The sequence below is a fragment of the Trichosurus vulpecula genome, chromosome X (genome assembly GCF_011100635.1).
Source record: "Trichosurus vulpecula isolate mTriVul1 chromosome X, mTriVul1.pri, whole genome shotgun sequence".
Lineage (NCBI taxonomy): Eukaryota > Metazoa > Chordata > Mammalia > Diprotodontia > Phalangeridae > Trichosurus > Trichosurus vulpecula.
This window is the reverse complement of record NC_050582.1, coordinates 26,491,393-26,515,091: the sequence shown is the minus strand read 5'-3', so window position 1 is coordinate 26,515,091 and position 23,699 is coordinate 26,491,393. Positions and strand designations below refer to the sequence as shown.

At 44.3% G+C, this 23,699-nt stretch overlaps 1 protein-coding gene across 1 annotated transcript in view; it reads left to right on the top strand.

Annotated features, from left to right (window-relative positions):
• The first annotated feature begins 448 nt into the window (after window positions 1-448).
• The window catches only part of LOC118832803 (wiskott-Aldrich syndrome protein family member 3-like), a 48,783-nt gene continuing 25,532 nt past the window's right edge, over window positions 449-23,699 (top strand). The window contains exons 1-2 of the mRNA XM_036740158.1: window positions 449-510; window positions 832-922. The gene's annotated coding sequence lies outside the window, so the exon portion shown is untranslated. The remainder of the gene's footprint in view (window positions 511-831; window positions 923-23,699) is intronic.

Sequence of the window (23,699 nt, the reverse complement as noted above, 5' to 3'; positions counted from 1 at the left end):
GGAGATCATGGCCAAGGCCTCAAGCTGTGAGGCCACTGCCTACTTTTTTTCGTTAAATTTAGTCATTGGCTGACCGCTAGGCAGGTCATTTGGGTAGGAGAGATAACTAGCTGAATGTGTAGCAGTATCTCTCTACCCTGCCCGTACTTCTCTGTACCGGCTTTTCCTGACTCTCTGGTTCCTCTTTCCTCTCACCCCAAAGGCAGGTCCCAGGGCATCCTCCTGGCTGTTTGGTTTGGAATCTCAGCCCTGCTTTTTACTAATCACGTGAACTTGGGCAGTCTCTTCACCTGTAATATGAGAGGCCTGACCTCACATTCTCTAAGGTCCCGTTCCATTGGAAATCCTTAGTCCTTTGGGGAGGGAGGGCAGGGAGGGACAGCAGGTGGCCTTCTTGGCCCAGTCCAACAATACCTTAACAACCTATCTTTCCTACAGACTGACCAGTGAATCAGAGGTTAAGTGGATACAGCTGGCCTCCTACCTGTCTCCATCTGGTTGGTAAAAAGGGTAAGGAAAGACCAAGAATGTGGGGAAAGGTAAATTGGGGGGAGATGAGGGGAGTTTGGGGTTATCCTGCCCAGCCTTTCTGGTCAGAGAGAGGGGAATCTCTATCTTGCTGGAGCAGAAGCAGCAGGCCCCTCTTCTTCTGTATGTGGCTGTGACTTGGTGTTGACTAATTACCACATCTTCACTCTGCATTGTGCTATCCAAATGTGCTAATGAGATTCCGAGGTAAATAAGGCCATTAAATTAATACAGCCTAGAGGAAGGTACAGAATGGGGGTGGGGGAGGTTGGGGGAGCCTTCTGAAAGAAAGTCTTTTCCTAGGTTTAGGAGATTCTCTAGAGGAATTCCCAATTATTGCGTGGAACCCAAGACTCAAGACTTGTCTCTTGTGCCAGTGAGGATGTGACCATAGGTAAGTCACTAACCCCTCTGAACCCTACTTCCTTCTCTGGAAAATGAGACCAGTGACACTTTACAAGCTTACTGATGTGAACACTAAAGTGCTATAGATACGTTAGTTGTTATTTATAATATTAATTAAAACCATAAAATGAAAAAGCCTCTTGGGGGGCAGGAATGATACCTTAGTCTACTATGATGTCATTTTGGGGTAAAAATACTTTCCTCTCAAGGGCTTCCAGGATCTCTGCAGAGAGACCTATGAGGAAGGGAGAGCCAGGCTCCGTTTGATATTTTTATCAGACTTAGTTAGGGAAAGGCATAGATGGAATACTTATTAGATTTGGAGATGCTGGGAGGCTGCGTGGGCTCCTCAACACAGTGACAGGATCGGAACCCAAAGATATCTCAACAGGTGGGGGGAGCACACCTGAGAGGAATAAATGGCAAGGTCTAAACTGCATTAAAAATCAGCATCACAGTCTGAGGGGGCGAGGTGCAGCTTGAAGGTAGGGCACGGGGCTTTGAGTAGACTGGGAAATTCTGTAGGAGTCTGCAGTGTCTGTGCAGTGACTGTCCCCCAAATGAGGGCAATTTCAAGGTACCTTGACAGAAGCTGAGAGTCCAGGATGAGGGAGGAGGCAGGCCCTCTGCCCTCTTCTGATCAGATCATGTCTGGGGCATTGAGGTCAGACCCTGAAGAGCTAGAGCTCAACCCAAAGAGGGCTCCCAGAAAAGGATTCAAACTCGTGCCATCTAGGATCATGCTGTGTAAGGATCAGGCGAAGGAACTTGAGATGTCTATGCTGAGAAGACTTGGGGCAGGGTGGCGGGGGGGGGGGGGGGGGGTGCTAGAATAGTTGTCATGGAGATGGAGAGTTTACAATCTAGGGGGAAGACAGGACACACGCACACAAAAATAGCCTCAGTCCCGAGGCAGTTTTGTATTATAGGTGTCCACTAAGTAGAACAGACAGTAGACAGTGCTGTAGAAGGGAGAAATCCATTCTGAAGGCTGTGGTGACCAGGAAAGAAGGTTATTTCTGAGTTGGGCCTTGAAGGATGTAAGCACAGAGGAGGATGCCCAGGTAGAGAAGGCCTTTGGAGATGTGGGACCACAGTTAAGGTAAGAAGACAGTCTTGTCAGGATCTCCCATCATTCTCTCCTGCTTACCTTTCAAACTGTTCCCTCTTGTCCTGCCCTCAGTGGAAATAGAGACCACCTGCTCATCACCACCTATGTGCTATCCCTTCATATCATCATTGACCTACTAGGCCTGTGCCATCGTGTGTCTGTTTACCTGCAGCCAAATGTCGGAGGGTAGGGAGACGGTGAGGGAAGTTAGCAATGGGCCCCATTTGGCTTTCCTCATGGGGTGACCTAATACTGTTTCTTCTTACTGTGACTTTAACCAGGACCTCTGAGGTTCCTAAACATTGTTCCTTCTCTATCTCAGTATTGCTGACGTCTGCTTGAAGCCATCTTTTCCCCTCTTGCCTACTGGGCCTTCCCCTTTGAGCTTCTCTTAGGTCACCCATTAGGTGCTTGGGTGGCTCCAGTGTACCTATTATGGGCCAGCAAGGTGGGAGGGGGCAAGTCTGAACCCTGTGCCTTTACTAGAGCCTGCAGCTCTTAGGCTCCTGACTAGAGAGCCCCTCTTTTTCCTCCCAACCCAGCCCAGGACCCTAGTTGCCTTTGGCCTTGACTCTCCTCCAGGCAAGACGGAAGCATTTCTTAGCCCTATCTGGGCCCCCTGTACAATGCACTTTTCAGCTATCTCTGTCATGCTGCTGGCCCTGATTTCCCTCTCTGTCATGCAGGCAGCCTTCCAGCCTTGGGAAGGGAAGAATGACCCTTTTGTTCCCTGCCTTCCTTTGTCTACTAGTAGTTCATTAAATCTTCTTCCCTTCCCGCTGACCAGTGGTCCAGCTGCCCTGTTTATGAGCCTCCCATTCTCCAGAAGGATGTGGCTAAAGAGCCACAGGACTTGCTTTGGGGTCACTGGATTGGCCAGAACTGGAAGAGAGGGCCCTGGTTTGATGTATCCTTTTTTTTTTTAAATGCAATTTATTTATTTAACATATTTGGTTTTCAGCATTGATTTTCACAACATTTTGAATTACAAATTTTCTCCCCATTTCTACCCTCCCCCCCACTCCAAGATGGCTTATATTCTGGTTGCCCTGTTCCCCAGTCAGCCCTCCCCTCTATCACCCCCCCTCCCTTCTCATCCCCTTTTCCCTTCCTTTCTTGTAGGGCAAGATAAATTTCTACGCCCCATTGCCTGTGTATCTTATTTTTTAGTTGCATACAAAAACTTTTTTTGTTTTTGAACATCTGATTTTAAAACTTTGAGTTCCAAATTCTCTTCCCTCTTCCCTTCCCACCCACCCTCCCTAAGAAGTTGAGCAATTCAACGTAGGCCACACATGTATTATTATGTATAACCCTTCCACAATACTCATGTTGTGAAAGGCTAACTACATTTTGCTCCTTCCCAACCCATCCCGCTTTATTGAATTTTCTCCCTTGACCCTGTCCCCTTTCCAAAGTGTTTGTTTTGATTACCTCCACCCCCATCTGCCCTCCCCTCCATCATCCCCCCCCCCGCCTTTTATTTTTTTTTATCTTCCTCCCTCTTCTTTCCTGTGGGGTAAGATACCCAACTGAGTATGTATGGTATTCCCCCTCAGGCCAAATCTGATGAGAGCAAGGTTCACTCATTCCCCCCTCACCCACCCTCTCCCTTCCTCCCATAGAACTGCTTCCTCTTGCCCCCTTTATGCGAGATAATCCACCCCATTCTATCTCTCTCTATCTCCCTCTCTCAGTATGTTACTCTCTCATCCCTTAATTTCATTTTATTTCTTTTAGATATCTTCCCTTCATCTTCAACTCACCCTGTGTCTGCTCTCTCTCTCTTTTACATATATATATATATATATATATATATATATATATATATACACATACATACATATACACATAGATATATACATACATACACATTCACTTATATATATACATAAACATATATATATATATATACACATAAATATATATATATATATATATATATATATATATATGCGTATTCCCTTCAACTACCCTAATACTGAGGTCTCATGAATCATACTCATCATCTTTCCATGTAGGAATGTAAACAAAACAGTTCAACTTTAGTAAGTCCCTTGCAATTTCCGTTTCTTGATTACCTTTTCATGCTTCTCTTGATTCTTGTGTTTGAAAGTCAAATTTTCTATTCAGTTCTGGTCTTTTCACTGAGAAAGCTTGAAAGTCCTCTATTTTATTGAAAATCCATATTTTGCCTTGGAACATGATACTCAGTTTTGCTGGGTAGGGGATTCTAGGTTTTAATCCTAGCTCCATTGACCTCCAGAATATCGCATTCCAAGCCCTTCGATCTCTTAATGTAGAAGCTGCCAGATCTTGGGTTATTCTGATTGGGTTTCCACAATACTCAAATTGTTTCTTTCTGGCTGCTTGCAGTATTTTCTCCTTGATCTGGGAGCTCTGGAATTTGGCAACAATATTCCTAGGAGATTTCTTTTTGGGATCTATTTGAGGAGGCGATCGATGGATTCTTTCAATTTCTATTTTGCCCTGTGGCTCTAGAATATCAGGGCAGTTCTCCTTGATAATTTCCTGAAAGATTGTATCTAGGCTCTTTTTTTGATCATGGCTTTCAGGTAGTCCAATAATTTTTAAATTATCTCTCCTGGATCTATTTTCCAGGTCAGTGGTTTTTCCAAGGAGATATTTCACATTGTCTTCCATTTTTTCATTCCTTTGGTTCTGTTTTATAATATCCTGATTTCTCCTAAAGTCACTAGCTTCCACTTGCTCCAATCTAATTTTTAAAGTAGTATTTTCTTCAGTGGTCTTTTGGACCTCCTTTTCCATTTGGCTAATTCTGCCTTTCAAGGCATTCTTCTCCTCATTGCCTTTTTGGAGCTCTTTTGCCATTTGAGTTAGTCTGTTTTTTAAGGTGTTGTTTTCTTCAGTGTATTTTTCAGTATTTTTTGGGTCTCCTTTAGCAAGTCATTGACTTGTTTTTCATGGCTTTCTTGCATCCTTCTCATTTCTCTTCCCAATTTTTCCTCTACTTGTCTAACTTGCTTTTCCAAATCCTTTTTGAGTTCTTCTATGGCCTGGGGCCAGTTCATGTTTTTCTTGGAGGCTTTGGTTGTAGGCTCTATGACTTTGTTGTCTTCTTTAGGCTGTGTGTTTTGGTCTTTGTCACCAAAGAAAGAATCCAAAGTCTGAGACTGATTCTGGGCGCGTTTTCGCTGCCTGGCCATATTCCCAATCAACTAACTTGACCCTTGAGTTTTTCAGTGGGGTATGACTGCTTGTAGACTAACGAGTTCTATGTTCTACGTTTGGGGGGGAGGTGCCAGCTCTGTCAGAGCCGCACTCCTCCTTCCCCAAGGACCCCCAGTCCAGACTGGGCTTAGATCTTCAGCAGGCTGTTGCACTCCTGCTCTAATCCGCCACTTAATTCCTCCCACCAGGTGGGCCTGGAGCCGGAAGTAACAACAGCTGTAGCTGTCCCACCTCCGCTGCCCCCGGGGCTGGAGGCCGAACCGCGAACTCCTTCCACTCCCGCAGCTTTTCCCACTAACCTTCTCCGCAGTCTTTGGTGTTTGTGGGTCGAGGGGTCTGGTAACTGCTGCAGCTCACATATTCAGGGCGCTAGGGCCCCCTCCGCCCGGCTTCTGGTCTGGATCGTCCACGCCGCTCAGGCTGGGCTCTGCTCCACTCTGTTCCCAGCTCCCAGCTCCGTGTGGGAAAGACCTCACCCAGAGACCATCCAGGCTGTCCTGGGCTGGAGCCCTGCTTCCCTCTGCTGTTCTGTGGGTTCTGCGGTTCTAGAATTGGTTCAGAGCCATTTTTATAGGTTTTTGGAGGGACTCGGGTACGGAGCTCACTCTAGTCTGTGCTTACCAGCCGCCATCTTGATGTATCCTTTTTTAATAGTAATTGAGCCTGTTTTTTTAAACAGTGGGAACCTATTGGCTTCCCCAGGACCATTTATGATCCCAGGATAAAGAGGGATTTCTTTAGGATAGCAATCCTATTATCAGTCAATCAATACAAATTTATTAAGAGCTAGGCCTTCTTAGGCCTGGCAGTAGCCAACATCCTGAATCTATTTGGCCTCAATTTCTCAATATGCAAAATAGGCCCAATCTTGTTCACCTAATAGCAATGATGGAGATAAATAGAAGGTTCTAATGGAAGATGTGGTGGCACCATTCTGGATACAAGGGGTGAGTCCACTTGTCCTGAAGCCCATGTGATGCTCCTAACCTCCATAAGCCAGAAACTCTTCCTCTGGGGTTTTAGCATTCCAGGATTGCAGAATCCTAGTCCTTCTGAGCACCCATTCTCTGGGTTTAGAAAATGGATCCCCTACAAGTTTTTGTCACTGCACCACATTCCCTCATGGGAACTTTGCTGAGGCAGAGTGGGCATACAGTTCCTCCTCACTATTTAACCCACAGAAAGCTTGCAAGCCCTGCCTGATTCTTTTCCCTTTTCTTCTGGCTCCCTATTGATGAGGAACTGACTCCTAGAGCTTTGGACTCTGGATTTGATGATGATAAAACATCAATTTCTTTCCTCTGTAGCTCCACACAGACAGGCCCTAGCCAGTCTTTAGTGACTGCCCGACACCCTGACCAGTTCTCCCAAACCTTGCTTTTACCACCCTTTGTTAAACTAAGGACCAGGAAGAAGTAGGCAGGACTAGAGCTACAATTCCAGACAGCAGACTGACTCTGTGCTCCTCCAGGGTTAGGCTTATACCAGCCTCATCTCTCTCGTAGTAGGTGTTGGTTCCCCCTTTTTGCCCTCCTTTCCCAGCCTTTGGAGGCACTATATAGCTGGGAGGGGAGGCCCTGGCACTGAGGGGCCTGGAAGAAAAACTGGGCTGGATAAACTAGCACAGGGGGTCATTGGACGTGTGGCTCTCTCTTAATAGACAGATAGACAGGACTGGCCTGGGCATCAGATCTGTTCGGGGAACCCCATGCAGGCCGTGGTGAGGGGGAGTGCAGGGAGGGAGTTCTGGGCTTCAGTGGCCAGCTCCCTTTAAGGGGTTGTGTTCTGAGCTCCCTTCTAGCTCTCCCATACCACAGTCTGAATCCAGTGTTGGAGAATCAGGGCTGATTATTCCTTTTGTGACCTCAGCTGGGCAGGCTTTACTGTACCTGCATCTACATTCATATTAACATTTTCTCAGAATCTGACCCTGGATTGGCAGCCCAGACGATGAATGGCGCCGGCACTTAAGCCACTTACAGTGTGGTACATTTAGATGCTTAACTGTACCTCTCTGGCTGGGGGTGGGGGAGCGGTGGAAAGGAGGGAGCTCAGCTGTCTCTGTACATGCACTTCTTGAGTTGGTAAAGTGACATAAGCCTGCACAAGAGATTGGGAATCCCCAGCAAGAAGCCATTGAGTTCTCCGAAGAATTGACCAGACCACAGCTAGTTTCCAGGGGAAAGGGGAAGGCTGATGAATGAAATCCCCTCAGAACTCTTAAACCACACTCCATCAGTGGTTTCCACCCTTCCCTACTCAGCTTCTGACCAGAATTGCTCCAGAGGAAGAAAGGCAAGACTACCGGGCTTCATGGAAGTCGGGAGAACTGGTTACTCATCCCAACTCAGCCACTGCTTTGTGACTTTGGCCAAATCACTTTCTTGACTCTCTCTGCCCATCTGTAAAATGTGGGTGATGCTGTCCTAGCTATCTCACTGCTATGGGACTCAAAAGAGGTAATGTATGCATATCAGTTTGGAACCTCTATGAAAATGTGCTGTTACGAAAATCCTACCAGTGAGCAGCTGAAATATTCAAATGACTCTAGACCCAAATTCTGGACATCCGGTTCCACAGATGAACCTCGCTTGGAAGGAAATGAGACTGGATACAATGACTATGTCATTCAAATGGAAAATAGTCTGAAGCTGTGTGCCCTGGGAGGTCTCCCAGCCATCCCTACCTCAGTGTTTATCTAGGCCCTTCCTCCTTCCTTTCTCTTTTCTCTGCTTATATTCAGTGTCATTTTGCAATTACTAAACTGCTCCCCTCTCCCACCCTAGTATAAATACTTTTTCCTCTTATTTTTACAGATAAGGAAACTGAGGCTCAGAGAGAGGAAGAATATGACCCAAAGTCACACAGCTTAGTAGCAGAACTGGGATGTGAGCCAAGGCATGCTACCTCTACCTCCAATGCTCTTTCTAGCATCTCCCCTCCCCCTCTGGATACTCGGGGAAAAGAGGGGAAACTCACTTCCAAAAATAGAATTGTAGAATGTCAACCAACAGTGACCTTAGAGGTCAACTAATGATAACAATAATAACTCTTCCCATTTCTGTAGCACTTTGAGGTTTCCCCCGAGCTTTCTTGACACTGATCCTATTGGGTATTCTAATCCCCCTTTTACAGATGAGGAACCTGAGGACTGTCAAGGTTAAGTGACTTGCCAAAGGCCACACAGTTAGGAACATAACCAGGAATGGAGCACAAGGTTCCTATGTCTCCATTCAGTTTGATTTCACTTTTCCCCTTTTTCTCTGCAAATAGAGCTTCCATGGATCACCTTGGAGTTTGGGGCTTCAAGCCAATGCCAGCCTCTCATGGCTAGTGAAGACAAGTTGATCAGGCCTCCCTTGACTAGAAAAAGAGGAGAAGCCATATAAGAGCACAGGGTAGAGAAGGAAGGACTGCCCAGAAACCTCAAAGGACCTAGAACCAAAAAGGACCCTCAAGTGTAGACTGATTTATGCCCTCATTTTAAAGAAGAGTAAAGTAGGGCCCACAGAAGGGAGGGGACTTGCCCAGAGGCATACACATAGTCAGGATTAGAACTCATGTCCTCTAACTCTCAAAATCATCCCATTTCTCTCCTTTGCTCCAGTCTCAGAGGAATAAAATGGTCCTCTTCTCCAAGGCCAAGCCCTTTAATTGTGTCCTTGAACCTATTCACTCCAGCCTCCTCTGCAAGCTTTCCCCATTCATTATATTCTCCCTCTCTCTACTCTTCATTCTTTATCCACAGTCCCTTTACAGGTCACCTACAGGTCTTCCTGATTCTTGACAATATGTTCTATTGACACCATTGCCCCCTTGAGCTATTGGCCTGTATCTCTCCTCCCTTCACAGCCAAATTCCTAGAAAAAAAGCTTTCTTTACTTGTTGCTTCCACTGCCACACTCACACTCATGTTTCGAGACTTGGCACCTCTAGCCCCACAGCCACCACCCTAGTCCAGGCCCTCGTAGCCTCTCCCAGCTCCTTGGAGTAACTTCCTCATTGGTGTGCCTGCCTTGAGGATTTTCCCCATTCCAGTCTATCACACAACCACCAAGGTTATTTTCCAAGGTGCCTCCCCTACTCAGGAAGCTTCATTGCTTCCTTGTTGCCATGGGATCAAATAGAAACTCCTCTTTGGGTCATTTAAAGTACTACACCACCTGCCTCTCAACCTATCTTTCCAGTCTCATTACATTCATGCATGCCAATCCAGGCAAACTGGCTTTCTACTGTTCCTCCCCCATGGCACTTTTCTCATTCCGGTTCTCCCATCTCCTGTCTCCCATCTCCCACCTCCCATCTCCATGCCTGCAATTCACTCCTTCCTCTACTCTGCCTCTTAGAATCCCTAGTGCCCCTTTCATTTGATAGAAAAAGTCACTATTATAACCTATATGACAAGTGGTCATCCAGCCTCTGCTCAAAGGCCTCCAAGAAGAGGCCTTCCCACTTCCTTTGAGGCAGCCCTGCACCATTAGGGGGTAGCTCTCATTAGTTGGAAGTTATTCTACCCACAAGCCTGATTTGCCTCTGCATTGCCCAAGTCCAGTTTTTCTTCTACATGGCTCTCATGCCCTTCCCCCAGTCTTCTCTCAATCAATCAATCAGGCATCTGTTGAACTCCTGCCACGAGTCAGTCACTGGGCTCAGCTGGGCAGCCACAGTTCTCAACCTGGCCTCCTATTTGAATGGACTCTAGGCCCTTCACCCTCCTGGTTTCTCTCCACCTTATCAGTTCCCTTCCTGAGCTGTGGAGCCCAGAATGGAGCTTAATTGGGATGTGGCCTGGTCAGGGCAGAGTGGATTCCTGGAAGCTCTAACCTCCAGAGTGCAGCCCAAGGCATACTGTGCTTTCTGAGCTCACACATCACTGCACTTGTAGTCCACTAAAGCCCCTAGATCTCTTTCAGGGAAATTGCTGCTTCCTGTGAGGTGAATTTTTGGCAGTCCAAGGGTTGACATTTGACATTTGACCTTGACATTTCATCTCATTAGATTCAGCCCAGTGATCTAGCTTGTCAAGATCTTTTTGGATCCCCACTTTGTCTAGTGTGTTAGTTCTCCCAGCTTCGTGCCATTTGCAGATGTGATATGCTTGCCATCTATGTCTTTAAATCATTTGGTTAAAAAAAGTTTTTAAACAACACAGAGCCAAGCATAGATCCCTGGGCCACTCTACTGGAGACCTTCTGTCAAGCTGACATCAAACCATTACTGCCCACTCTCTAGTCTAGCCATTCAGCCAGTGGGAAACCCACCCAACTCTGTTACTGTCTAGTGCATATCCTTCCATCTTTCGGACAAGCTCTAGTTTGAGTGCAACTGACTCCAAGAGATTGAGGCATGATCAGTAACCACAACTGTAGATAAAGCCAATCAGAGTCCACCAATGTTGCTGAGGAAAGAGGTTTGGGGAATAAACCAGGAGGTAACCAACAGGAGCCAAGGTATCACTGCTGAGAGTACAGGGACCCCAAAGAATGAAACTCTTCTTCATATGCTAATGGAGCTGACGTTCAACATGAAAAAGCCACTGGAGTGAAATCCATGGTGTCCTCTACTCTCCCAAAGCCAAAAGACCTCAAGCAGGAGGAAGAGAAGGACAGAAGAGACATAGAAGACCAAAGTGAAGAAGCAGTGACCTGCAGTGGCCCAGCTCTTCTCAAAGCTGCCAGTAAAGCATCAGATGATTGGAGGGAAGGAAAGGGAAAGGGAACAAAGGATGCTTGTAGACCAAAATGGAGGTTTTCAGCTTCTAAACTTTCTAGTCTTGCTGCAAGGCAGTGGGTCACAGGGCTAGGCCAGAGGGTGGCAGGGGCACCACAGGGCTAGGCCTGAGAGCAGCTACCCCAGCAGCAGGCTGCAATGGATGTGATGGCAGGAGGAGTTGGGCATAGCAGTAGGAGCCAGGTTGCTGACATGAGCAGCTCCAGCCATGCCATACACCTGGGGCACAGACCTCCTTAGGCTGCCACCCCTGGCTGCCATTCTCCCCAAGTCTGAGCTGCCCGTGATGACTCTTTGTGATCACTGCTTCCTTTTCTAGATGTTCACTAACTGGTTTTTTAGTGGTCTGTTCTAGAATTTTCCCAGGAATCAAAGTCAAACCTCATTGGCCACTAGTTTGCCACTCTTCCCATTATTCTCTTCCCATTTTTGAAAGTCAGGATAACGTTCAGCCTTCTCCAATTTATGGTACCTCTCCCATTCTCTGGGAGCCTTTGAATGGCACCATGGGGAGCTTAAGAATCATATCTGCCAGTTCTTTCAGTCCCTAAGACTGCAGGCCAAGTAGTTTGAATTCATCAAGGGCAGTTGGGGGCTCTCTTTCCATAGCCTTACTTCATGCTAGCCAATTTTGTTCATCACTTCCCATTGGTAAGATCATTCTCCTTGGCCAAGAAAACAGAACCAAAAGAAGTCCCAGATGTTTGTGCATTCTGTTTGTCATAAATGGTCAGAGGCCCCAAGGCTTTGTCCCTTCTTGTCTCTGCTTTCCTCCTAAACAATTAGGGAAACCCTGAGTTTTCCTTTCCAGCCTCTGATCATTCTGAACTTTTCCTTCTTTCTTTTTCTTTCTTCTCTTTCTGTCTCTTCCTCTTTTTCTCTCTTTCTCCCTCTCCCTCTCTTTTTCTCTTTCTTTCCTTTTTTCTTTCTCTTTCTCTCTTCCCCTCTCTTCTCTCTCTCCTCTTTTTCTTTCCCTTTCTTCCTTCCTTTCTTTTTTCCTTCCTTCCTTCCTTCCCTTCCTTTCTTTCCTTTCTTCCTGACACTATTTTATGCCACACTTCACATTCCACACTTAGATTCATTCTCCTTTGTTTGCTCTTGCTTCCATCTTATGTCTACCTTCTTTTAAAAATCCAGGTTGGTTGGGAAGTTGCCTGTTTCTCTTTACACAGCTTCTATTTTCTCCTCATTAGAATGGTTTTCCTTTGTTTATTCAGAATTTCATACTTGAGAATTTTCCAACACTCCTGTACTTATTTCCTCTATATATTTTAGTCCATGGTGGTCCTACCTATTTTTCCCCTGAGCCCTTTGAAATCTGTTTTCCTAAAGGCTAGGGTGCACATCATAGTATGTGCCTACCTTTCCTCTCTCCTTGATCACAAACTTTAGGAAGGAGTAATCACTTTTTACAAGGTTCCCATCATTTTCATTCCCCAAATCAGTTCCTTCCTATTGGTAAATATCAGATCCAGAATAGGATTTCCCCTTGTTGGTTCCTCTACCTTTTGAAGACCAAATTATCTAACGACCACATGACTGGTTACACTGTAAATTTGTTTTGTCCCACCTCAGTTGTCTTCTCACTGCTGCTCCCCAATCCTTTTTCTCTTCCCTGGTCATTTCTTTGTTACACCCTCCACAGCAGCTACTCCAGATCTTCCTTTCTTTTCAGACCTTACCTCGTGCAGAACTGAAAAAATCAAAGCCACACATTTCAAGCTTCCTCTCCCTGCCACCAAGTTTCACACTTAAGATCACTCATCTTCTCCCCATTTGCTAGAGAGAGAGAGAGAGAGAGAGAGAGAGAGAGAGAGAGAGAGGGAGCACGCTTCTCCTTGGGAATGTTAACTGGCCCTTTGTCTCATCCCTTCCCATGTCCTCTGGCAGTCTGCCCCTCCTTCAACCATTCTCTCCCAAATTATCCACCTCTCCTTATAGGATTACTCCTTTTCTTTTGCCTTCAAAATTTCCCAAGTCTCTCCTATCTTTAAAAAATTTTTAGTTGCCCCTCCACCCCTATCAGCTAGCATTATAAAGTTTTCTTCCCTTTCATAGCCAAACTCCTAGAAAAGGCTTTCTACATTTGCTGCCTCCACTTTTCTCACCTCCAACTCACTTATCCACTCCTTGCAATCTGGCTTCTGTCCCTAGCACTTTTTGGGAACGTCTACCCACAAAATTACCAGTGCTCTCTCATTAGCTAAAACCACTGACTTTTTCTCAATTCTCATCCTTCCTGACCTCTCTGGAGTGTTGGCCACTGATTCCCACCCCCTCCTCCTTCTGTGTATTCTCCTCTCTTCAGGTTTTCCTGGCACTTTTCTGTCATGGTGATCCTACCTTCGAAATGATCCTTTTTGGTTCCCTTCATAGGTTCATTATCCATATTCCTCTTTCAGTGCATGAGTACGCCCCAGGGCCCTGTCCTGAGCTCACTTCTCACCTATCTCTCTCTTTCAATCTCTTTTTATGTCTATCCCCATCTCCCCATGTACCCAGCAGTCACTGCAGTGCAAGCCCTCCTCACATATCACCTGGTCAATCCAATTGCCCACTAATCAGTCTCCCTCCATCAGAGTTATGCTGGAGCCAGCTCAAGCCAGCTCATAAGACAATTGTTAAATTTTCAGTGTGAGTATTCACACCTTGAAAATTAGTAAAAAAAAAAATTTAGTAAACAAATCAGGGCTTGATTTATTGGTGGGGTTTTCTTTTGGTTGTCTAAAGAAAGTGATGAAGAAAATGTTAATATGCAGATTATGCTTGAAAGTGTTGTGGGTTCCCATACCCAGGCTCTTCCCTCACTAATCCATCCTCCACACAGCTCCCCACTGACTATTATTAAAGGTCAGGTCTAACCAGGTTACTCCCATGCTCCGTAAACTTCAGTGGCTCCCATTGCCTTTAGGTTAAAACCTAAACTCCTTTGTTTAACATTTTAAGTCCTTCATAATCTGACTCCAGTCCGTTTTTCTGAGCTGCTCACAAATAACATCCCCCTCACCAGCGCAGCTGGCCCACTTGCCATTCCCTCCAAAGGATGTTCCATTTCCCAAATCTGGGACTTGGTACAGACTGCTCCCCAAGCCTGGAATATGTTCCCTCTTCAACTGTGCCTCCTTGAACCCCATGCCCCAAACTCTCTGTAAGGCTAAATTCAAAAGCCTAAACCTTCAGGCCTTTCCTGTTTCTGCTCCTCTCCCTAATCACTGTGTTTATTTTGTGGGTACACTGGATTTGTTTATCTGGACTTTCTCACTTTATTTCTCTCTTGAATGACTAGCACAATGAATAAACCATAGTAGGTGCTTAACAAATATTTGTTGCTTGATTAATTTGATCAATGGGGCAAGTCAAGAAATTATCTATTACTCTGCTTTTGACAAAGAGCACCAGCAAACTACTGTATAATTGAAGTTGCCCATCTTTGTGCCAGGTTTGTAATATGTCCAAGGGATCTATATTTGCTGAGGGCAAAATCACTTCTGCTTTTCTTTCCATTGTTCTCCAGCATGTTACCCTTCTATGTTTTTTTGATTTCCTCCCATGAGTGTACCTTAATTGTACAATGCTGCCCTCCACCCACCCCTTTTTACTGGACTTGTTTCTCTCAGAGTCATGGGTTTCACTCCTGCTAAGTCTTAGTGATACCTATGAGGTAAAATTTGCCTATTTCCATTGGGATCTTGAGTTCTTCTTGTTGTCGTAAATTTGGGCACCTATGTGTGGACATGTGAGACTTTTACTTTTACTACTGGCTCCTTTCTTGGATTTTATCTCTTGTGAATTTCTTGGTGTCTCAGTTGCTATAAGTCTTTCATCATATCTACCTTGATGGATTTACAAAGGCAGATTTCTCCCTTCCTCATCATTTTAATTTTAAATCCCTTTTCATTAGATTTGCATAACACCAGCCAAAGCTTTAGCCAGGAGTCCATCATCCCTATGTTTTAATCTATGGCTCAGAAATCCAAATTACATTCTGAAGCACCACTTTCATAGCCAATCTTTAGTTTATTGCCCAAGCTGTTGTTGGTAGTGCTTTCTAGAATTCTTCTGGCAATATCATTTGTCCCCATGTCAATTACCAAAAGTAGGTAGTAGTCATCCATTTTTACAATCCTTGCAAAATTCTCTTTTATGTCTTGGATACATACTCCAGGAAGACAACAGACTGCTCTCTGTTGCTACCATGTGATCAGATAGCATCAGTACACTGCAGTAAGGGTGTTGCCAAGGGCCACTATTTGTTTCTTCTTCCTCTGGCCCTCACCAGAAGAGCTCTCACCTTCCACCACCTGTGGCTTTGCAGCTACATCATCATTCCTTACAGGAGAAGCAGCTGCATCTAGCTCCATCATCCTCTTCCTCTATGTGACATTCTTCTACTTTCCAATCTCCCAATGAGGGGCAAGTCCCCCCTCTACCACATCAAATCCTTTTTCCCCCTTTGAGGCCCCACTTCTCTTTTTTATTTTTTGACTATTTCATTGTCTCTGATAACTTGGAGTATGGAGAAGCATTCCTCAAGTCCTAGACTTGGAACATACGGAGCAGTTACTCGGCTGTGGCAAAAAGAGAAATGTCGCTCACTCAATGCAAGTCACTGGGAAATCCTCCCTGTTCTCCATACTGATGAAGATTCTCAGCCTTACTTGGTTGATTTCCTGCTTGTGGGTATTTATACCTTGTATCCAAAGTATTTGTTGGTGCCTTTCTAGCCTTTTATCCAATCTTAACTTGACAGCTGCATCCGATTTGTTTCACTTACACTTTCTTACTTTGCTTCATCAGTGACCTTTTCTTGTTCTTTTCTCGGAATCCTTCTCTTCAGGGTCTTATTCCTTAATCCAGTTACTTCTATAAACTTTTCTTGTGGAGGTGAGAAGTAGAACCTGGACCTTCACAATTTCCTGCTCCTCCTTATTCAGATCGGGTCCTGTTTGCTTTTCTTGCTGCATTCTCCACATCTGTGCTTTGGCATGAGCCTGAAATGCCCCCACTCCTCACTTCCACTTCTTGAAATCCTGAGCTTTCTCCAAGGCTCAGCCCTAGTGTTACCTCCTCTATAGGAGATTTCCTCCACCCCCACTTGTCAGGGCCCCCTGAAATGACATATTTGTTGATTTGAATACACAAAGCTAGATCATGATTAATGCTAATTCTAATAATACAAAATTCAATTTAGTGTAAATTATAAAATGATACCAGGTCACATTTAATGTAAGCTAAATTTAGTTCATGAGATACATGCAAGCTAGCTGAGGGCTTCATAACATGCCACTACATTGTCAGTCTGCATTTGCCTGTGGTTGTATGTGGATGTGATGTGTTGCTGCATTACTACCTTGTTACTGATAGTTTTAATTTTTTAAGAAGATACCCTAACAAAATGGACAAAAGAAATAATACTTCAGATGGAAACATGGCCAGGGCAGTGGAGAAAAGGCTTGTATAATTGAAGTTGCCCGTCTTTGTGCCAGGTTTGTTATATGTCCAAGGGATCTATAGACTAACAATTTGATGTAACTGAACAGTAAAAACATGGTCATAATGACTCAAACATAGGACAAAATGTCAAAATGCTCGAATCAACAGTAAAAACACACAGGTGAAATAAAAGGAAGATTCTGGAAAAATAGACCTTCCAGACCTTCCAAGTCTAAGAAAGAAAAAACTCAACTGGATTGAAAGTATCTTTTGATCCCCTAACACTTCTTTATTGGAAGGTAATAAAGAATAGGATTTTAAAACCAAAGTAATGCTTATTTATCAGTCTCAAAATCCTCATGTTCTAGAAGGTTGTAACCATCAGTCACTTCCAGTTCTTTGGTGATCAGACAGGTTTTACAGAGGCGATAAAAGCTGTTTTCGAAGACTAATATTCAAGTTATTCTAGTCTGGCTATTGAAAAAGATTGCAAGGACAATAATCTCACTTAGATACTAGCCCAGGTCAGTGACACTTGGTTCATTGTGTGAGAATGTGAGTGTGCAAATTTGAGATGTGGATAAAACTCTCTGCACTTATCAGCTTATGAAGATTTTAAAAAAGAGAAGATAGATCACTCTGGGCTTCTAAAATATTAAAATATGACAATGATGTTTTCCTCATTTCAATATAGATTTATCTGTGTGATATTCAATCATTTTAAAATTTTACTTTCTAGAACTACTCTAATATGTTGTAATAAACTTGAATCAGAAATAGATTTTTCTTATCTTTTGTTGTTATATTACATTAATAACCAGATGTACACTTAGTTTTAAGAAAATTATTTAATATGTCTATTGGGTTGGAATCATTTACTATATTTATAAATAACTATAACTTCAAATAGCATTAATTGCATCCACTCCATGGGATTCATTATTCACGTTCATTGGGACCTTGTTGGATCTTGTAATAACTTATTTGTTCACGTGCTATTTCCTTTCAGTAGAATATAAGCTTCTTGAGGGCGGGGACTGTTTCATTTCCCTCTTTGCTCAATAAATCCTTGTTGAATTGAACCGTTTCCCCAAACTTTCCAAGTAACTTAGTTGAATGGCCGAATCCCCCAGAGCGGAGTTAGGATCTCAGACATGGTTTGGGGCATGTCGGGATATTTGCCTCTTCCTAGCCATCACCCCACTTCTTCTCCTCTAGGATGTTGCAAACGTCCACTTTCGCAGACCCAGGCCTGGTAGGAGGAGTTGGCCAGGGGAGTAGGACCTAAAGAAAGTTATCAGTGCTAGAGGAGACTGATAAAGAGTTTTCAGAAAACAGTAATGCCAAGGCCACTCTCTGGCTTTTCCCTTCTGCCCTACCCCCAGAAACCCCAGGATGAGCTGACCAACCTGCCCTGTACCCAGTTATGACCAGACTGTCATCATGCCCTCTGTGTGTCTGTATTCGTGTGTGTATGTGTGTGTGTGTGTGTGTGTGTGGTGACTATGAAGAGCAACAGAGAACAGCAACTTGCCTTCTTGTTGTCGATTAAAGGTTTCCTCCAGCTTGCTTCCCCCAGAGAACCCAAGATCCCAAAGCACTTAATACAAGTTTGCTCAAGAACTGATGCTGGGAAGAAAAGAGAAACTAGCTCTCCATTAGCTGCTGTCCTAATAGAACTTAGAACGGTAGTGCTGCAAAGGACATTAGTATATTCATCACAGAATATACAAATAAAATCAGGGCTTCATTCTACACCTCGCCAACGTACTTTTCTTGCAATATTGCATACCTACCTATGTTTCTGCCTAATTTTCTTTCTTTTATTTTATTTTTTCTTTTAATTAATTTATTTTAAACTTAAATACTAGAACTTAAATACACAATAAGAAAAGAAAAAGAAACATATTATAAACTTAAATACAAAAGGAAAAAGAAAAAAAGCATTGCCGTGTGCTCAGCAGAATGTAAGAGAGGATTCAAAATAGACAGCAATAAATTTCCATTTCAAGAAAGGCTATATAATAAATACTACCCATTGTGTTCAGAGCTGTCCAGCTTTTCTTTGCTTCCTTGTGAGTTTTCTTTTTTCTCTGTTGTGCACTTTTTGCTTTGCTCTTTTTCCCCCTTTCCCCACCAAGAGGGCTACACTTAAGCATGTACACACACACACACACACATGCACAAACATATATACATATATACACTTACATATGCATTTATATACTTGGATATCTATAATCATACTCATATATAGACATATACATTCATATGCCTCTATGCAAGACCGTGGTATACTTGTTTGTCCTCTGTTTCTCTGAGGGTGAATAACATCTTCCTTCATAAGTCTGAGTCTTTCCATATTTTTCCAAGTCCACCAAGTCATCATTTCCTACACCACAGCAGTATTCGAACCTTATACTGTCTAGTTATTTTATATAATCTAAAACAATATTTATTAATATGGCTGACGTATAGTGTAGTTTCCCTATTTTTCTCTTTTGGTTAAATCTATTTTAGCTTTAATTTTTTGGAGATCATGATTACTACCCCTGCTTTTTTTTCACTAATAAATTCTACTCCTGGTCTTTATGTTTGTGTGTAGCTCTTATTTCCTATCCCTCCTGACTCCTCTACTTTACCTCTACCCAATATTTTAGCCTCCTGTTACTTAACCTACTACCTCCCCACCCCAGGATCCCTCCCTTATCCTCCCATTCCCGTTAATTTAAACACCCTTCTATAGCCTCCCCTTATCCTACTCTCTCCTCCTCCTCTCTTAAAATCCCTCCCTTATCCTCTCCCCTCCCTATCCCCTTAGCCTTTTATTTCTTTCTGAATTTTATACCCTTTTATACCCTTCTAGATGTATATGTATTGCTCACTCTTTAACCTACTCCCGATGAGAATGTTTCCAGAACTCCCATCCCCCCTCCCCAACTAATTCCTCTGTGTCAGTTCTTCCTCTCGCACCTCATTTGTATGACAATTACTCTTTTTACCTTTTCCTAAATGGTTTTACTTTTTAGAATCCTCTCACACTCAGGTCTACCCTCAGTCTTTTTTTTTAAACTGCCCAGTTACTAATAATAATCTTAGACATGGGTTTTACATTTCCTCATATAAAAAGTAAACAGTCTATCCTTATCATGCCCCTGTAACTAGTCTATGATGTGTACCTTATAGTTCTCTTAGATCTTATATGTCAAATCCTCTGTTAAGTTCAGGGTTTTTGGTTTTTTTTTAACAAAATCCTGAAAGTCTGGCAATTTGTTAAGTGTCCATTTCATTCAGGATTATGCTTAACTTTGCTGGGTATGATATTTTCGGCCACAACCCCAGTTCTTTTGCTCTTTGATATGTAGTGCCCTCTGCTTGTTAGGTCTGAAGCATCAGGCCTTGCCAAACTCATGGTTTCCCTAACACTTCCTGTGAGTGCCAAGAGCCCTGGTCTTGTGATGCAATTCAGCCAGCATGTATTGAGCACACACTGTGTACCAAGCATTGTATGCTAAGTACTGGAGGAGGGAGAACATTGAGACACAATATAAACATGTTCAGATGCACACAGGGGGATTCTTCAAGGAGCAGAAGCCAGCACTGATACTGGATGCCACCAAGTTTCAGCTTAATGCAGTTCAACTCAGGTGATGGGAGTGATTGTGAGTGAAGAAAGACACCGTGCAGTATGTTGGAAAGATTGTTGGACTTCTCTTGGTTCTAGTCCTAAACCCACCATTCACTAACCATGTGACCTTACACAAGCCATTCATTTCACCCCGGAAGTCTTTTTCCTCGGCTATAAAATGGGGATGATAATACATGCATTGCCTGCCTCGCAGTTTAGTCATGGGGAAAGCCACTGGTAAACAATAAATGTGAGCTTTTCTTACTCTTATTCTGGGATCCCTCTGAGACTCAGTTTCCTGATTTTTAAAAAGGAATAATAATAACTGTCTCATAGGGTTATAAGTATCAAATGAAATGATGATTATGAAAAGACTTTGTGACCATGAATCATTTGACATAAATAAATGTATCACAGCTGACGTGTATGGGCTATTATTAATAACACAAATTACGGGGTTGCAGAAGAACTGGCAGTTCACCAGACTGTGTCCCAAACTCAGCTTTTCCTTTTATCTTCATCATTTCTGCTTGTGCTACTCTCATCCTCTCAAGCTTCCATCTTTCAAACCTTAAGATTTCTTTTCTCCCACCCTCCTCACATCCAGCCACTTACCAAGTGCTCTCAGTGGTACTTCTGGAACCTGTCTTGCATCCATCCATCCATCCATCCCTCTCTCCCTCCATCCCTCCATCCATTCATCCATCCCTCTCTCCCTCCATCCCTCAATCCATCCATCTATCCATCTATCCAGCCCTCTCTCCCTCCATCCCCCCATCCATCCATCTATCCATCCACCCATCCATCCCTCTCTCCATCCATCCATCCACCCATCCCTCCCTCCCATCTTCCTCTCTATTCCCACCACCAGCAGCCTAAGCCTGGTCCTTATTACCACTGGCTTGGCCTAGTGCACTAGGCTCCTAATAGGACTCTGCTCTCTTCTCCCTTTAATCCATGTAGTATGTTGCTGGCAGAAAGGTCTTTTTTTCAAGGACAGATATGGTTCCATCACTCCTCTGCTCAGACTCTTCAGTAGCTTCCTATTACCTCTGAAGTAAAATTCCAGTGCTTTTACCAGGCCTTCCAGGACCTCCACCATAGTGCCACTCCACCTTGCTTTTACAGATCTCAAATGTCTCCCTTCCATTCTTTTAAGGCATTGGCTAAACTGGACAACTCTACCCCTCTACCATCTCTGGTCTTCCCCCACCCGTGTGCTTTCACTCACATTTTTCTCCAGGCTTGTGATGATCTCCTTCCTCTTCTTGTGCCTGTTGATTCGTACCCACCCTTCAAAGCCTGACTCGAATGTTGCATTCTCCAGAAAACCTCTTAATACCCTGATTGGTAATGACTTTCCTCCTGGGCTCCACCAGGCACTTTACTTTGTGGCTTTGCAATATACTTATAATTTAGCGTTGTTGTTGCTGTTTAGTCATTTTTTAGTCGTGTCCGACTCCTTGTGCCCCTATTTTGGGTTTTCTTGGCAGAGACACTGGTGTGGTTTGCCATTTCCTTCTCCAGCTCATTTTACAGATGAGGAAACTGAAGCAAATGGTGAAGTGACTTGCCCAGGGTCACAAGGCTAGTAAGTGTCTGAGGCCAGGTTTGAACTCAAGAAGACAAATCTTTCTGACTCCAAGCCTGGTGCTCTATCCACTGCAGCACCACTTAGCTGCCCCTGTAATTTAGTAGTGTGTATTCTAGTTCTCTTTTGGTTTCTTGTCTCCATATTAGAATGTAAGCTCCTTGAGAATAAAGTCTGTGTATTATCTAAGAGAAGATTAACCCCATTCCTTACGGTTTGTTTGTATTCCCTAAGCACAGGATAGCTGGCTGACAAAGGGCAGCTTGGAGGTCATTCGGTAGCACTTTGGGTAAAAGAAAGTAAGCCCCCTTAGAACTAGAACCTTGCTGGACTAGAAATTTGATGCCAGTTCTGAAAGTCTCATTCCACTGTGGGTATCCATCCCTGCCCTTCTTCCCCAGCACCAATGCAGGAGGAGGACAGCTCTGTGGTCCACGGAGTTTGGTTCCTAGGCAGTGTTTGGCATATAGAAAGCGAGTACTAGTTCTGGATCTTGGCCCTCATCACTCATGGGTTCTGTGATAAGCCTTGGAATTTTAGAGATGGAAGAGACCGTAGATCATCAGACCCTCATTTTACAGAGAGAAACTAAGGCCTAGAAAGGAAGTGAGCAGAGGGAGGTCTAGAGCTGGTCTACAGACTCCCAAGTCCCTTCTTTGCGGGGCCTTGGTTTCCTTCTCTATAAAATCAGAAGAGTAATCTGTGGGCTTGTGGTTTGGATGATTTGGGAAGGAAAGTATCTTGACCTCCTTGGAAAAAGAAGCTCTACTGGAATCTGCCAAATGGGGGCATTCCAGGTGGCTGGGCTGAAGCCCTAATCAGCCCCTTCCCAATTAGGTCCTGTACACATTCCTGGACCCGCTTTGGAACTAATTACTGACCTCAGCAGCTACTGCTTCTAGGTTTTGCCATAGTAATGGGCTAATTTTCTTCTTTCCCCAAAGAGAAGGGACTCATGCCCACCAAAGCTTCACTCCTCCTCAGTGGGGGAGCTGCCAGCTTGCCCCACCTCTGCTGCAAGGTCCCTCAGGCAAATTCAAAGGCTGGCACTGTTTTGAGGGGAGAGAAATGGGGTCTTGGAATTGGCCTCCGGGACCTCTCTGAAGGTTTTTCTATCACTGCCATCCCTTTGAGCATACTGGAAACCCAGCAGGCCTGGATTCTTTTGCAGTGCCCACAGTTGCCTACCAGCACCCAGTGATAATAGTTAATGGAGAGTTTTTGGTGCTCGGGTCTACTAATGAACTGCCACATATCTCTGCTGCTTTTCAAACTAAGTATCCAGGCTCTGGGAGCTGGTTGGACAACAAACTAGTTCATTAGAGGGAAAAGCTCATACGACGTGGTTATATAGCTCTCACTCAGCTTGCTATTCCTCCCCCTCCCCCCACCCCGCTCCCAACTGTTTTTCTTTGAGGCAGTAGAACAACAACGTAGTGGTTCATTGACCAGGCTGCCCCTTTCTTGGGCATGAAACCAATGTTTTTCCATCTCCCTCCTCCTCACAGCAACCCAGGGAGGCACACAAGGGCACAAAGACCCTTAATGCTCCCTTTCACAGATGGGCACACTGAAGCCCAGAGGAAAGAAAAGGAAGGCCCCTCGTGGTGGTAAGTCAGTGACAGACGTGGAGCAGGAGCCCAGGGTTCAAGCCCTTTTCCCTATCAAGTGAAATTGAACTGAATCCAATATGGTGACTAGCCGGAGGACTGAAGGGGGTTAGCTGACCAACCAGAGGGAGCTTCACCATGAGGCACAGTAGTGTTTGCCATTTTGGTCTGTCTTGTCTGGTCTTATATGACTGGCTAGCAGGCATTTCTGTGACTCCATCATGGAGATGCCTGGCAGAGTTTGGAGTCTCACACAGACCTACAGTACACAATCTGACATTAAAAGTACATCATAAAACCCTAAAGCAAAGTTCCTGTGGGGAGGGGCAAGTGAGATGCCACAGTTAATACTGCTTGGCAGCCTAGAGAACTAGGCAGTGGAAGCAGGAGGGGAAGGAAAGGAGGCAGGTATGGGATGATCTCTTACGTTGGGCCAGCGGTCTGGATGGT